Source organism: Macaca nemestrina, chromosome 5 (assembly GCF_043159975.1).
Source record: "Macaca nemestrina isolate mMacNem1 chromosome 5, mMacNem.hap1, whole genome shotgun sequence".
In the NCBI taxonomy this organism is placed as follows: domain Eukaryota; kingdom Metazoa; phylum Chordata; class Mammalia; order Primates; family Cercopithecidae; genus Macaca; species Macaca nemestrina.
Genome location: NC_092129.1, coordinates 79,485,846 through 79,500,492, shown reverse-complemented (window position 1 = coordinate 79,500,492; position 14,647 = coordinate 79,485,846). Strand labels below are relative to the sequence as shown.

The window sequence follows — 14,647 nt, the reverse complement described above, 5'->3', positions numbered from 1 at the left end:
GTCTTTCTGACTTCTCTTCATTCACTGATCTGCTTTTCAAACCAACCCAATAGTACCATAGATAGTTGTTTTTTGTTTGTTGTTGTTGTTGTTGTTGTTGTTGTTTAAATAAACATAGAAATTTAAACATAGAAATTGACCTTTCTGGCCTTAAAGCTTGAAACTTATATTTGTTTTATCTGAGTCCCTTTCTCAGGAACCACCTTCAGGCCTCTCAAAAAAAAGTTTCAAAGAACTGAAACTCTCCAGATCACCATATCCAGACAATGAGATTCCAGACCCCTCAGAACCCCTCATTCATTGTGATTGTTTCCTTGCCCCTCCCTAGTGCCTATTTTCTTACACACTGTTACATTTCTTCCCTGCTATATAAACCCTTAGCTGGTAGGGTAGATGGATTTTAGACTCAGCTCCCACTTCCTTGGCTGCTGCACCCAATTAAAGCCTTCCTCATTGGCAGGACTCATTGTTTCAGTCATTGGCTTTCTGTGTGGCAAGCAGCAGGACCAAACCCCTGGTTTTTCAGTAACACTTTCTTGAATGAGAGGTAAAGGGTTTCAGGTAGAACATGAAGAAATTGACTTGGAAATGATTTCACAGTTGCATCCTCAGTCACTCTTCTCATATGCATGACAACTTCAACTACATTTTGGGAAAGCCCACCATCCATATATAGATGTTGTGTGCTCCAGAAGTGCCTGAGTGCCCAAAAAAGTGAAATGCCTGGGAAATTAACATTTCCATAAAAGGTAAAAGAAACATGTACTTAGTTACACTGAATAGGTAACAATTTACAGAGAAAAAGACAGTCTATGTTATGGGGCAAAACCTTCAACACAGTCCAGAAAGATCACTATAAAGAAATGTGAGATTAAGTCACTGAATTTGATAGTTATTTATCATTTTCAATCCATTCCATGGCCTTTTATGTTTCTATTTCATGGACTTTCACAAAAGCCTTGACATTCATGTGGTGTCCATTTCCCATATATGCTGAACTTTGAGGCCTCCGCAAACTGGTATAAGCTTTATAAGAAATTAATATTGTGTACATAAAATTTGACAAATTACTGTCTTAAAAACAAAACAACAACAACAAAAACAGTGTCCCACTCTGTCACCCAGACTAGAGAGTGCAGTGGTACAATCTCAGCCCACAGCAACCTCTGCCTCCTGGGCTCAAGTGATCCTCCCACCTCAGCCTCCCAAGTAGCTGGGACTACAGGCACATGCCACTGCGCCTGGCTAATTTTTTTTTTTTGTATTTTTCGTAGAGATTTTTTTTTTTTTTTTTTTTTTTTTGCCATATTGCCTAGGCTGGTCTCAAATTCCTGGACTCAGGTGATCTGCCTGTCTCAGCCTCCTGAATTGCTGGAATTACAGGTGTGACACCGCACCTGGCCAAGTTGCTGTCTTGACGTGGAACTTTTATAATACTAAGGCTTAATAATCATGACTCAGATGTCATTAGAGAAAGAGAAATAATTAGCATAACATATCAAAGAGTTTCAATGTACATTGGGTTGTTTTTTGTTTTTGTTTTGACTAGATGATTAATTAAGGCTACTACAAAATTGACTTTGAAATCAGTCTATAAGCTAAATTGCACTGCACCATTATAGGCAGGTGACTTAAACATTAGTTGAAACTATCACTTTTATTTGTATCATGTGCTATTTTTTATGAAAACTCTCACAGTGGCCAAAGACAAATGTAGTTTCAAAATATCCCAGACCAGATCATGATGTTGTATCAATGTTTGATCAAATGTCTATACCATATCTAAAGAGTAAACATGAATCAAAAAGAAAAATAATACTAAAATATTTACATATAGATCACTTGTTATCTTCTTTGTCTGAAATCCACATCTTCTCTTCCACCTTTCATCACAAATGCACACACACCACTTCTGTTGTCAATGCACCACTGCTTCCATAAAACTAAAAGAAAAAAATAAATAGAAGTTATATTAATTGGAAGGAGAGAGGTAAAATGATCACCTCTGATTATACAGTTGCATACCTGGAAAACCCAAGAGAATCAACTAAAAAGATATCACAAATAATAGAAGACTTGAATAAGGTGAGTGGGTACAAAACTAGTGTTCAGAAACCAGTAGCCTTTTCTATATACAAACAGATCTGTTGGAACTGCACTGTGCAACACAGTAGCTGATAGCCTCATGTAGCAATTTAAATTAACTTAAAATCTGGTTCATTAATGACACTAGCCACATATCAAATCCTTAATAGTCACTTGAAATTTGGGGATAAATACACATTCTGGAACTATTTTCCACAGACCACATTGGATAAGTATTAAAAGTCTGGAAATATTTGGAAAAAGAATAATCATGAGAAACAGCCCTATCAGATATTTAAAACACATTTTAAGGCCATAATAACTAAAATGTCTGCACTTACAAATACAAACAAAACAATAGAACTTTACTCTAACACATATACAAAGTTTGCTTACAAAGGGTGGCCTTTCAGCCCAGGCATAGTGGTTCACACCTGTAATCCCAGCACTTTGGGAAGCTGAGGCAGGTGGATTGCCTGAGGTCCAGAGTTCAAGACCAGCCTGGACAACATGATGAAATTCAATCTCTACTAAAAATACAAAAATTAGCCAGGTGCGGTGGTACACACCTGTAGTCCCAGCTACTCAGGAGGCTGAGGCAGGAGAATCCCTTGAACCAGGAGGTGGAGGTTGCAGTGAACCGAGATCATGTCACTGCACTCTAGCCTGGGTGACAGAATGAGACTCCGTCTCAAAAAAAAAAAAGAATGTCTTTCAAATCAGCAGTAAAAGATTAATGATTCCATAAATCATGTTAGGATAACTTGGTGGCTATCTAGAAAAGAATAAATTTGTATCCCTATTTCACTTCTTACTCCAAAATAAATTTCAGCATAGCAAAGATTTAAACATAAGATGAAACTATATTACAGCATTGCTTCATATAGCAAAAGATTGGAAGCAATCTAAATGTCCTTTAATGGTTAAATACAGTATGATATATCCATTCCATGTAAGATGACTCTTCCATTGGAAAAGAAAATTAGTAGCTTTATTATTGTAGAAGAGTATATGTAGTAAGCTGCCGTGTGTGTAGAATCTATGTAGAGGCTTGTCCATGTAGGGAATACAGGAAATTAGTTTCCTCTGGAGGGGAAAACTAAGTAGCTTTGGGATGGGGGGAAGGAGACTTGGTTTTTATTGATGACTCTTTTGCACCATTGAATCTGTACTACATATATATAAATATATATATACACACACACACATACATATACATATATGAGTTAATGTTTTAAAATAAGTCACATAATTTATTATAAAAACTAAGGCCTGAAATTTATAAAAATATTGTGTCTCCCTTACTTTAGTGTGACCTGCCCCAAATTTATTTCAGTTCTTTACATAAGAGCTTCAAAAAGTCTATGGGCAGCAATTTCAGGCTTCATTGCAGTAAACTCTTGTCTAGAAGGTTAGAATTTAACAATTTACTTAATAAGTGTTTAGCTAGTAATGGGGACGTAATATTAATACCCTCAGTAAGTACCTGCTCAAATGTAATTTTATGTTATTTAAAGAAGACTTAACAGCAAACAAAAATAAGTACTTTGTTTTACAGCAAAAGTGAAGGGCCAGTGGTCTCTAGTCATTCCATGATGTAAACTTATAAATGGACTAAATCATGAGGTACTGAATGAGTTCAGAGAATTCTAATTAGAAGAGTGCTTCATAGACTGGAGCCAAGCTCTTCTCCAGTGCCTTCCCCAGCTCTCTGGTATCTATGGCACTGGATGCAACTGCCACCGTTAAGATGCTGCTAAGCACTGTTCACAACAGCAAAGATACGGAGTCAACCTGCGTTCAATAGTGGACGAATGGATAAATGAAATGTATATCTACACAATGGAATATTATTCAGCCATGAAAAATGAATAAAATCATATAATTTGGATGGAACTGGAGGTCATTATGTTAAGTGAAATAAGCCAGGCACAGAAAGGCAAATATCACATGTTTTCACTCATATGTGGGAGCTAAAAAGGTTGATTTTACAAAGGTAGAGAGTAGAATAATAGATGCTAGAGACCAGGGAGGGTGTGTGGGTGGGAGGGGGAATGAAGAGAATTAGGTTAATGGGTAAAAACATACAGTTAGATAAAAGATATAAGTTCTGTTGTTCAACAGCTGAGTAGAGTGACTATAGTAAGTAACAATATATTGTATATTTCAAAGTAACTAAAAGAGAGGACTTGAATTGTTCCCAACACATAGAAATGATAAATATTCAAAATGATGATACCTCAAATACCCTGACTTGATCATTACACATTCTATGCATGTAACAAAATATTGCATGTATCCCATATATATGTAAAATATTATTTATCAGTTTTTTAAAAAGAGCCTGCTAAGCCTTGGGAGTCTCCTCCACCTCCCAAAACACTTCTATTTTGCTTTACAGTTTCTAAACTTACACCAGGCATAACTTATATCTCATTTGCCAATAGAAATGGAATTGTCTAATTCTAAGATTAGCTATTTGACAGCTCAGACAATTTAAATCTTTCACAAGGTACAGAGAGTTTTAATGGGCATTGACATGATGTTCTTGAAACTCGAAGAAATTATTCTAGAACAAGCTTATTGTCTGTGAAAGACTACCATAGAAAACCTTTGGTAGAAAAAATATCTGCTATGTAGCACAATTTAATATTTAGGCAATTTCTTTTTTCTTTTCTTTTTTTTTTTTTTTTTTTTTTTTGAGACGGAGTCTTGTTCTGTTGCCAGGCTGGAGTGCAGTGGTGTGATCTCAGCTCACGGCAACCTCTGCCTCCTGGGTTCAAGCGATTCTCCTACCTCAGCCTCCCGAGTAGCTGGGACTAGAGGCACAAACCACCACGCCCTGCTAATGTTTATATTTTTAGTAGAGACAGGGTTTCACTGTGTTGGCCAGGATGGTCTGGATCTCCTGACCTTGTGATCTGCCTGCCATGGCCTCCCAAAGTGCTGGGACCAAGCCTGGCCGCAATTTCTTTTTTATCAGCGGCTGTTTTTTGTTTGTTTGTTTGTTTTTTTGAGACTGAATCTCACTCTGTTGCCCAGGCTGGGGTGCAGTGCCACGATCCCGGTTCACTACAAGCTCCACCTCCCGGGTTCACTCCTTTCTTCTGCCTCAGCCTCCCGAGTAGGTGGGACTACAGGCACCCACCACCACACCCGGCTAATTTTTTTGTATTTTTAGTAGAGACAGGGTTTCACCCTGTTCGCCAGGATGATCTCGATCTTCTGACCTCGTGATCTGCCCATCTCGGCCTCCAAAAGTACTGAGATTACAGGCGTGAGCCACCGCCCCCAGTCTATCAGCGATTGTTTTAAAATTCAAGACAACCAATTGAAACATAAGGAAATCTATTGATAATTAAATTTATTGTCCAGCATTTGTCGACAGACTTCATGATAAAACCCAGCCCCTCTAAGCCTAAGTTTCCTCATCCATCAAATAGGGATAATAACATCTGCTCCATTGACACTGGAGAATTACCATGAGAACTGAAGACATGAAAGCAATTTGAAACATGCCAAATAATTTTATCTTATTTTATTCTATTTTTTTGAGACAGGGTCTCCTGTCACCTAGGCTGGAGTGCAGCGGCACAATCACAGATCACTGCAGCCTCAACCTGTCAACCTCCTGGGCTCCAGCAATCCTCCTGCCTCAGCCTCCTGAGTAGCTGGGACTGGAGGCTACTACAGGCATGTGCCACCACACCCAGCTAATTAAAAAACAAAAATTGTAAAGATGGAGTCTGGCTACATTGCCCAAGCTGGTCCCAAACTCCTGGGCTCATGCGATCTTCCCCGCTTAGCCTCCCAAAGTGCTGGGATTGCAGGTATGAGTCACCGTGATCGGCCTACAATTTTAAATAGACCATTATCACTACTTATTTTAAAAGAGGCAACCAGTCCCTTCTAAATACATCCAAATTGCCCAATTCATCTGTCTTCACTGACACTAGGGTTGCAGTGTTGAGCACTGACTTGGTAGTTTAATTTCCTGCCCAGGAAAATGAAAATGTAACAACTAGATGCAACCCAATCCCCTTCCCTGCGTTTCCTTCCCTCCCGCAATTGATCCCTAGAGTCCTCCCTGGTCAACCTCCTGCCTGCCAGTCCGTCTCTTGAGTCTGCATGCTGAACAACCCAATCCGTGATAATCTGGTACCAGAAATGGTCTGAGAAAGCAATGCTAAGATGGGATTTTGGAGCTCTGGCTGGCACTGAGAAGCCCGTTGCCGGTTGTGGGAGGCACAGACAGCACAAGGCAACAGTGCAATTTTTTTTTTTTTTTTTTTTTTGAGGCGGAGTCTCGCTCTGTCGCCCAGGCTGGAGTGCAGTGGCCGGATCTCAGCTCACTGCAAGCTCCGCCTCCCGGGTTCCCACCATTCTCCTGCCTCAGCCTCCCGCGTAGCTGGGACTACAGGCGCCGCCACCACGCCCGGCTAATTTTTTGTATTTTTAGTAGAGACGGGGTTTCACTGCGTTAGCCAGGATGGTCTCGATCTCCTGACCTCGTGATCCGCCCGTCTCGGCCTCCCAAAGTGCTGGGATTACAGGCTTGAGCCACCGCGCCCGGCGCAACAGTGCAATTGTTAAAACTTTTACAGGCACGGTGGCTCACGCCTGTAATCCTAGCACTTTGGGAAGCCAAGGCAGGTGAATCACCTGAGGTTGGAAGTTTGAGACCAGCCTGGCCAACATGGCAAAACCCTGTCTCTACTAAAAATACAAAAATAGCAAATTAGCTGGGCGTGATGGCACATACCTGTAATCCCAGCTACTCCAGAGGCTGAGGCAGAAGAATCACTTGAACCCAGGAGGCAGAGGTTGCAGTGAGCCGAGATCACCCCACTGCACTCCACCCTGGGCAACAGAGAGAGACTCCATCTCAAAAAACAAAACAAAACAAAACCCCAGATTTCACTGGTGGTGGCAAATGTACCGGCTGGTGCATTGTACCAGGCACTTGAGCAGTGTAGAAGAAATAGTCATGAAAAGGACAGTAAAGGTGGCTATCGCTATGCTCAACCAGTGCTTTGGAAAAAGAAAACAAATAAGAGTGATTAATCAACTTTCAAACGCTAAGAGTGGCAGCCAGAAGGCCTCCTCGGTAGCATATGATGAATCTCTTTTCTCCTGTCGCAGGGGTGCAGAGAAAGCTGAGGACCAGGCTCAGAACTTCTCATGAAGGTAGCTTTAAAGAAGGCTAATCTCTCAACCTAGGCAGGTTTGCTCTGCCAAGGCCAGGGCTCTGGTTGACAAAAAATAGGAGCCTGACAGTAGGACGGGGGCATCTGAGTTGAGGCACCTACAGAACTGAGGTCCATCCCTCCCCTACTATGGGCTACTACTTCTCTCTTCTTGAAGACAATGCAGAGGCTGCTCCCCTGCATAACAACATGTGGCCCCCAGATCCATCCCAATCTCCTATCCTGGCCACTAGGCCAATCCCTAGACTAGGTCACCACATAACTCAGCTGGGGAGGAAAGGGACTAGACACAAAAGAAATTGTAGGACCGGGTCAGCAAGTACAGGCAGGAACCAGGGGAGAAGACATGGGACAGGATGTCCGAGGGTGCTGGATCAAGGCAGGCAAAACGTTATTTTGAATAAGAAAGTGTTTATTGAGAGCACTCTTCTGGATTCAACACTCTGGCAAGGTCCCAGGAGATGATGCAAACATGCTGTTAGGAAGCCAGGAAAAAGCAATGGTCCATGCTGAGTGTGACTGAAACGCCAGAATTGCCTTGGCAGATGGATCACAAGGCTCACGGAAGTAGACATGCTAGAACAGAATAGATGTGCCATGTAAGGCATGGATGACTATGCTCTGCGGGAGAGTCCAGAGTCTACACGGTTCGCCAAGGGAATAAGGAACAGCTGCGGAGAGGGCACCAACATCTCTAAGGATTCAGTGGCAGCTCTTCTCTTTTTTTAACAGGTAGGCCAGGACCCCCTGTTAAAAAAAAAATTATTAAGAATTTCGGCCCGGCATGGTGGCTCACGCCTGTAATCCCAGCACTTTGGGAGGCTGAGGCAGGTGGATCACAAGGTCACGAGATTGAGACGATCCTGGCTAACACTGTGAAACCCGGTCTCTACTAAAAATAGAAAAAATTAGCCGGGCGTGGTGGCGGGCGCCTGTAGTCCCAGCTACTCGGGAGGCTGAGGTAGGAGAATGGCTGAACCCGGGAGGCGGAGCTTGCAGTGAGCCGAGATCGCGCCCCTGCACTCCAGCCTGGGCGACAGAGCGAGACTCCGTCTCAAAAAAAAAAAAAATTATTAAGAATTTCAAGACGGTAACAGTCTGTCTTTACAGGACTGGGCTCACTGTGTAGCAATGAGGATGATAGGACAGTTCCCACTCCCCCCTACACACACCCTCCATAGAGGCCAAGTGAGAGTACTTAACCATCATTAGCAGGTGGATGCAATTATTGTAACCACTGGCAGGGTGGAGTGGCAGCCAAGGGGCCTGACCTGCAGAGAGGTATGGAGATGGTTAATGAATATAATGTGCTTAGGGAAAAACACATGAGGAAACAAAAAGAGTGCTACATGATCTGTACAAACACATCAACAATGGAGGGTCAGGATAGTCATTCCAATGAAAAGTCAAGATGTCTTGCCCACTTTTCTGAACTAAGCCAGTTTGGGGGTCCCAGAGCCCATCAATTGAAAGAGATGCTGGAGCTGGGCGCAGTGGCTCACACCTGTAACCTCAACACTTTGGGAAGCCAAGGCAACTTGATCACCTGAGGTCAGGAATTTGAGACCAGCCTGAACAGCATAGTGAAACCCTGTCTCTACTAAAAATACAAAAACTTAACCGAGCGTGGTGGCATACCTGTAGTCCCACCTACTTGAGAGGCTGAGGTAGGAGAATCACTTGAATTCGAGAGGCAGAGGTTGCAGTGAGCCGACATCACAGCTGCACTCCAGCCTGGGTGACAGAGCGAGACTCCGTCTCAAAAACAAACAAACAAACAAAAAACAAAAGAAAGAAAGAGAGGCTGGGTGCCCAGGAAGGCACAAGTATTCGCAGTAATGATTTCTCGATTCTTCCTCAGAGAGGTGAATAGCCATTTAATTGGGTAACTTCACACTGGAGAAAGTGCCAAACATTCTGGGGACGGCTGGACACAGACTCCAGGTTGACAGTAATACCCAGAGACCTGAACCACCGTCATGGGACCCTGTTAGAGTGGCGGCTTTGTGAATGTACGACGTGTGCAGCCACGCAGGACTTCACATTTAGAAGGTTCTATGTGTGGTTTAATTATTGGTTTAATGCTCTACTGTTACCCTCTTGAAATTCTTAATAATTTTTTTAACAAGGGGTCCTGTATTTTCAGTTTGTGCTGGGCCCTTTAAAAATATATATGCAGTTGGTCATGGTGGGGAATATATGAGGGGCCTGGTAATAAATGGAGTTATGGCTCAGGTGTGGCTTACAGTGAATTCACTGGGTCTGCACACTCATCCATAGTCATTTCCTAGTCTCTGAATGTATGTTTGGAATAGGCATTCCTGGCAATTAACACAACCCCACACTGCTTCTTTGGCCAGTGGAGTAAGAGCTATCAGGGTGAATACGGCCAAGTGTAAAGCTCTGAAATTGGTACCCTCTTACACACACACATACACACACACACACACACGCAAAATAGTAAAGCAAAAACAATATTGCATCACAGAGGGTCTGGCAGAAATTAGTGCCACCTTTAAAAACTTAAAGAATACAGGGGTGGTAAACCCCATCATATCTCCATTTAATTCACCATTTTGTCCCCTGCAAACAAACAAACAAAAATAATTTGAAGGGTAACTGTGGACTAAAAAGTAGCCCTGATTGCAGTTGTTGGGCCAAATGTGATATCTTTGCTAGAAATTTCACCATCTGTCCAAACAATGCCTCTTTTTCTTTTAAGGTATATGAATCCCATATGAAAACATACATTGTATTTATGTGTTGGTCTAGAACAATTCTGCAGCCTTTCACCCCTCTCTCATATCTTTTTTTTGAGACAGAGTTTTGCTCTTGTTGCCCAGGCTGGAGTACAATGGCGTGATCTCTGCTCATTGTAACCTTCGCCTCCTGGGTTCTCCTGCCTCAGCCTCCCAAGTAGCTGGGATTACAGGCATGCGCCACCACGCCCAGCTAATTTTTTGTATTTTTAGTAGAGACTGGGTTTCTCCATGTTGGTCAGACTGGTCTCAAACTCCTGACCTCAGGTGATCTGCCCACCTCAGCTTCCCAAAGTGCTGGGATTACAGGAATGAGCCGCCGGACCCGGTCCACCCTCTCATAGTTTAAGACTACAGGCCTTTCATTTTGTAGGATGATCATCCACTTGGGTGTGTCCAGTGTTTCCCCACAGCCAGAGTAGAGTCATAGCTTCTTGGAAGAAATACTAACTACAACAGGGATTCCGTGCTCTTTCTTAGCCCATCACATCAGGAATACAAGGCCAACCCATCCCACCACTGGTGATACTTCCCTTGATCACTTGGAGTCTGCCAGTTTTCTCGACTATAAAGTCACCAGTCCTCCCTTTGCATTTGGTTGGTTACTTTGTGCAGAAATATTCTGAGATTATGCCAATACCTGTTCCTCACCAAACTTCTACCTACCAGCCTTAGCATCCATTGATGACCTCATCTCTGTCAGCTACCACAGATTGTGCTGCCAAATGGTGATTAACTATTTCCATTATTCCTTCTACAATTATTAGGTGGCATTCTACTGAAAGGAAGTGCTTTCCCTTTCTCGTATTTGTTTATATCACCATGGACTCATGGGTTTCTATTGTAATCAAGGTTTACAATTCTATACTGTTATTTATTTTTATGCTCAGATTGTCCTCCTTTGGCCAGGGGACACTGCTTCAAGCTGGCTTCTATGTTCTATCTCATCACCTCATCATTCTTTGCACATTTTTACATTTTCTGAAACAAGAGGATATTTCTGTGCCCCCAGTCCAGTGGCAAATGCTATTTGGAAACCAAGCTGAGAAGGGAAGCTTCACTTAAAACATTTTTGAACTTTGCATCTGCTCCCCAATATTTCTGTTTTCTCTAAGTTCCTTCCTGTTTCTTTTTTTCTCTTCCATCCCGGAGGCTTTCTTTAAATGCTTGGCCATTCTTGGCTATTTGCATGTGAGTGAGGCATTGAAAAGCCTGTAATTAGAAGATATGTGTGGAGAAGAGAGGGAGAGGACATTGACTGGTAGATTTTACTTAGGGTTTAGGGTGATCTGGCCAGGACAATTCACTAAATTTGAGTGACAGTCAATTTTTTTTCTGCTAATGGCTCGGTCTGTTTTTATCAGAAGAATCTTCCAGTCTCCTCCCTAAAAAGTAGGTACCTAGATGCCAGTGTTCTTAGAATTTGAGTTGAGCAAAGAACTAGGATCCCACACTTGTTTAGTAGGTTTCTATATAATGCCCACATTCAGTATGGAACTTTCACCCACAGCTGTGCCTGGTGTCTTCAACCTTGGAGCCCCAAGATTCAGCCTCTTTAAAGAATGAATCTTTAAAGCAGAGGACATACAGAGAATTCAACCTACCTCTTTTACAGATTTTTAACCAGTGATGTTTTCTGCCTGGTGCCTCTAGCTCCTGAGTTTTTTATTTTGGGAGGTCGGAGGTGAGGGGAGTGGGGCATCCTTCGGCCAGAGTAAGCCTGGTTCTAGACTTTTCCTGGGGATACATTTTGATTTTTCTTATTTCCCAAATCAGTGGTTCTCAGCCAGGGGCAATTTTACCCTCAGGAACATTTGGCAATAACGAGGTATTTTTGGTTGTCACAACTAGGGAGGGGTGCTACTGGCACCCCTCCCTAGTTGTGGGTAGAGACCAGGGATGCTGCTACAGATGCCATCTGCAGTGAAACATTATATGGCTCAAAATGTCAATAGTACCAAGGTTGAGAAACCTTGCTCTAAATCATTCAGTGCAAACACTTCCAGCTTCTAGTTTTTTTATGCTACTTCGTTTTTTTCTTTTGTTCTCTTTGTTTTTGTGACTTTTAAAATCACATTGCCGTTTAAAATTATTTAATGTCATTTAGGAGTTATTTCCAGAGGGAGTGATAGTAAGTATAATTGTCTAATTGGCACATTTAACCAGAACTCACAAGGTGGCATGTGAATTCATATTTGCAAAAGTGTTTCAGTTCCTGTCTCGAACACCGGCATAGACAAATGTTCAGTGTTAGGAAGAATGTGTTAACCCAGGAGTGAAACAGAAAGCAAGTAGAGTCTGCTCTACCAGCTAATTTTTTGTATTTTTAGTAGAGACTGGGTTTCTCCATGTTGGTCAGACTGGTCTAAAAATAAATTAAATTAATTATTTCCTACAATTGTTCTGAAGGTAAGCAGTTAATTTTTTAAAATTAAAAAATTTTTAAAATTAATTTTTTAAAATTAAAAATGCAGAAATAAAAGCTTCAGGCAACAATAGCAGCACATTCATAGTCGAAATGTAAAAATCCTTTTGAATTTTCACAGGGGCTGACTAGAATTTTTGTGAAGGACATTTGGCAATCCTCCTGTGCCTCCACACATTATGAGGTTTTTTTTAAAAATTTAATTTAATTTAATTTGTTTGAGACAGGGTCTTACTCTGCCACCCAGGCTGGAGTGCAGTGGTGTGATCTCAGCTCATAGCAGCCTCAACCTCCAGGGCTCAAGTAATCCTCCCACCTCAGCCCCCCACCACCCCAAGTAGCTGGGACTACAGGCACATACCACCACACCTGGCTAATTTTTGTATTTTTTGTTGAGACGGGGTTTCACCATGCTGCCCAGGCTGGTCATGAACCATACATTATGTTTAAACTTACCATGCATGCCTAAGAGTCATTAGCATTTTCCATTGGTTGCTCTGGTCAATGGAGTTGGCTTAAGATGAGACTAGATAACTCAGGACTTGCTGCATTTACACTGAATCTTAAGACAGGAACCCAGGAGGCCATCAGTAAAGAGGTTGGTAAGTAACTAAGTGTAAGAATACAGAATGGGAACTCTTTAGTTTGTACTCAGAGATTCCATTCCCTCCACACCATGGACTCATCATTCTCTGAAAGTTCCGTGTGCCAACAGTGAGCATGCATTGGGCATATTAAGTGTTTTGGTCTTTTATTCTGGTACCTCATTTAAAAGTATAACACTTTCATTAAGTCCTTGACAAATTAATAAACCCATTTATTTATTTAAATAAAATCAAAACTGTTTTCACAAAGTCTAATTAGAAATTGCTCTGGACTAGAAAACAGCTTTAAAATGATGTCATTCTTTTTTTTTTTGAGACAGAGTTTTGCTTTTGTTGCCCAGGCTGGAGTGCAAATGGCATGATCTTGGCTCACTGCAACCTCCGCTGCCCACTTTCAAGAGATTCTCCTGCCTCAGCCTCCTGAGTAGCTGGGATTATAGGTGCCTGCCACCACGTTCAGCTAATTTTTCGTATTTTATTTATTTATTTATTTATTTATTTATTTGAGACGGAGTTTCGCTCTTGTTGCCCAAGCTAGAGTGTAATGGTGTGATCTCAGCTCACTGCAGCCTCTGCCTCCCAGGTTCAAGTTATTCTCCTGCCTCAGCCTCCAAAGTAGCTGGGATTACAGGCATGTGCCACCAAGCCTGGCTGATTTTTTGTATTTTTAGTAAGACGGGGTTTCTCCATGTTGGTCAGGCTGGTCTCGAACTCCTGACCTCAGGTGATCTGCCAGCCTCGGCCTCCCAAAGTGCTGGGATTACAGGCGTGAGCTACCACGCCCGGCTAAATGATGTAGTTTTATCATTGCTAGTTTTCCAATGGACTTGGGAAACTAATATATTCCCTATGAAGGAAAAGAAATCAAATTAAGTAAAAGAATCAATCACTGTGCTAACAAGAATGACTTTTGCATACCTCTGCAAAATAAGCTCAGTGAGTTTATATGAAATCAAACATATGAAATATGAGTTAAAATAAAGTTTTGAGTTTTTGTTGTTGTTGTTGTTGTTTTGTTTTGTTTTGTTTTGTGTTTGAGATGGAGTCTTGCTCTGTCACCAGGCTGGAGTGCAGTGGCATGATCTTGGCTCACTGCAAGCTCTGCCTCCTGGGTTCACGCCATTCTCCTGCCTCAGCCTCCCGAGTAGCTGGGGCTATGGGCACCCTCCACCGCGCCCGGCTAATTTTTTGTATTTTTAGTAGAGACGGGGTTTCACCGTGTTAGCCAAGATGGTCTCGATCTCCCAACTTTGTGATCCGCCCTCCTCGGCCTCCCAAAGTGCTGGGATTACAGGCATGAGCCCAGCCCCAAGGAGTAGTTTTTAAGTGTATTCTCTAAGATTTTTTTTTCTAATTTTAACTCAAGCCTTTTCTTATTTTTGGTCAATAAGGGTTTTTATAGTTAAGAAAATTATCCTTGTTAAAAGCTAAGTCTTTGGTTGAAAATCATACACATACTCTCCCAGTATCTCTGGATGTGTCCTTTTCCATGAAAAACCTCTATGGTTCTCAAAAACACAATAGAAGTAGCTATATAAGGCAAACTTGATAAATTTACGTATTCAA

At 41.9% G+C, this 14,647-nt stretch overlaps 1 long non-coding RNA gene across 2 annotated transcripts in view; it reads right to left on the bottom strand.

Moving 5' to 3' along the window:
• The window catches only part of LOC139363345 (uncharacterized), a 47,663-nt gene extending 34,572 nt beyond the window's left edge, over window positions 1-13,091 (bottom strand). For both annotated transcript variants that reach the window (XR_011623493.1, XR_011623494.1), the window contains exons 1-2: window positions 12,933-13,091; window positions 1,832-1,943 (exon numbers count right to left, since the gene is read on the bottom strand). This is a non-coding gene — a long non-coding RNA (uncharacterized lncRNA). The remainder of the gene's footprint in view (window positions 1-1,831; window positions 1,944-12,932) is intronic.
• Between the last annotated feature and the right edge of the window lie 1,556 nt (window positions 13,092-14,647).